Below are 2293 nucleotides of genomic sequence, written 5' to 3' on the forward strand. Positions count from 1 at the left end.
TGTGTAAGTATTTCCCCCTTTGCTTTTTTATTTTTTAAGACTTTGAAATTTGTTTTTTTAAATCATTTTATAGCAACGTGTGCCAGGTCAGTCCTTTTGCAAACTCATGTCACCACTGCTCATAATTTAAGTAATACAAAACCTGACATCATTGTTCAAATTTCACAATCTGTCTTGTTTCATTATGTTACTGCTTCTAGTTATAATTTAAGGTTATTACTTCCTTTTAATTAACTCTACTGAAAAAATTGAGCAGTGTCTCTTCAGCCACAAGTTACTTCGTAATTTTTGTATTATCCAACTTCATAATGAATATAACCAAGTCATTAATGCTGTAGCAACAGCGACACTGTTATAGCGGCTGTGGTCTAAAGAAAGATAATCAACAAGGTTTGTAGGAAAGGGCAACAGATGTTCTTTCAGCCACACCAACTCTTCTTAAAGAGCTATCTCCAAAAGCTTGACCATATGCTCTAAAGTGTATTAACAAGTCTAAAAGACACTGTCTCTTTCTCTATGCATCTTGCTTTTTCTATGTCCCATCTGGATACATCATAAGAAACAGCCACCAGCCTAGACTGCAAGTAGCTGAAACAGGGCTATTTAATATTGACAAAAAAAAAAATTTGAAGCTGGATACGTAAATGGGGGCCATCTGTTAAAATGATTGCTGACCCAGTGGGGCAGAGGGGAAGACACTGTTACTGGACCCCATTCAAACTGGGCAAGGAACAGCCTATACAATCCCAAAGGATCATGAGTTGAAAACTAATTACTGCCTGGTTTAGGAGGGGTGAGGGAGAATATTTTGTAATTAAGTTCCTAAGAAAGAACTCAAAGGTAGAACACAGTGGTGAGGAAGCAGAAGACTGCTCTTCAGTGCAGTACTTACCGGGAAAAGGCTTGGAACTACAAATCCAAGAAACTGCCTGCTTTTGCTCAATTGCTATTTTTAGCATATCAGTACTTTGCGTTATGTGGGGGTGGGGTGGGGAGATGATACGAAAAGACTATTAGGGCAGTACCAAGTTCTGTTATTGCTTCCTCTGCTATGGAAAACTAACAAGACACCTTATGATGAGTTATGCAGGCCAAAAAGGGTCATAGTACACTTGCCCACTTCTCATAAGAACATGAACTTCTCCAACGCAACACTCTCTACTGATATCATCTTACCAAATTGAGGCTGCCCTCTCCCACCACAAAAGGTTAGAACATCTGTTTATAATGGATTAGGAAACAAGAATCCTATTAAGATTACCAAATACCCTTGAGAAAATAAATACTATTTTAACATAAAGCCAATATTTAAATTTTTAGCATCTACAATTTATTTAATTCTTCCAAGCGTCTAAATAAATCCTGATGTGCAAAGGCAAGAAACAACTCTAGAGAGCTACTGAAGTTCCTACAGAGCTAGGAATAGCAAACATGAGCAAAGTGCCTAGTCCCGCACACACTGGGGCAGTTCTCCAACCCTGCAGTAGCCCGTATACATAGCTCAAACAGCCCCCAAGGCTTGTGGCTTAAGGAGTTATCTAAGGATATACCACAGCAGGAAAATCCCATGGATAACCAAACAGACACCATTGTCACTGGACAAGTCACCACACCTGTGGCCTCAGCAGTGCTTGTTACTCTGCAGGATCTAAGGGACCTACAATGGACCTTACAGCATTCATATGAACATGTTCCTCCATTTTCTCAGATCCTTCACTGAAGCATGTCATAGCCCCTTGAAACAAGGGCACCCCTGCTATTTATGTGTAGAGCGCATATTTGAATAATCTGTCCCTAAAATAGCATAATCATAAGACAAGACAATGTTTTCATTTCAGGACATTTTGGACTCAGCATAAATACACTGCACAGAATCACAGAATTCATTTTACGACTTCCCTACGGCTGTTTGCTTAATCAGTACGTTCAGTGAAGAAGTCATTAGCAATATATTTGCCTGAGAAAACACTGAGCGTAGTTTGGTATTAATTTTTGTTGCATTTATACTATGATAACCAGGAAAAATTCAGGGGATATAAATGACCGATGTCTTTCTTAACCAGAGGGTAGTTTGCTGTACAGATTACGTAACTTCAGACATCCTATAAACTTAACAATAAGCATTTGCTTCAAATACTATCCCTTAACTCAAACAGACACTTAGAATTTGACAGCATTAAATAAACCAAACATTGGGACTCTTAATTTTGACAGACACACATATGGCTTTACTCTCCCCACACTGTGACTGTAATCTGATCCCCCCCCCGCCCCCCCGTGCTTTGGTGCTTTG

The sequence above is a fragment of the Aptenodytes forsteri genome, unplaced genomic scaffold (assembly GCF_000699145.1).
Source record: "Aptenodytes forsteri isolate BGI_AS27 unplaced genomic scaffold, ASM69914v1 Scaffold83, whole genome shotgun sequence".
Lineage (NCBI taxonomy): Eukaryota > Metazoa > Chordata > Aves > Sphenisciformes > Spheniscidae > Aptenodytes > Aptenodytes forsteri.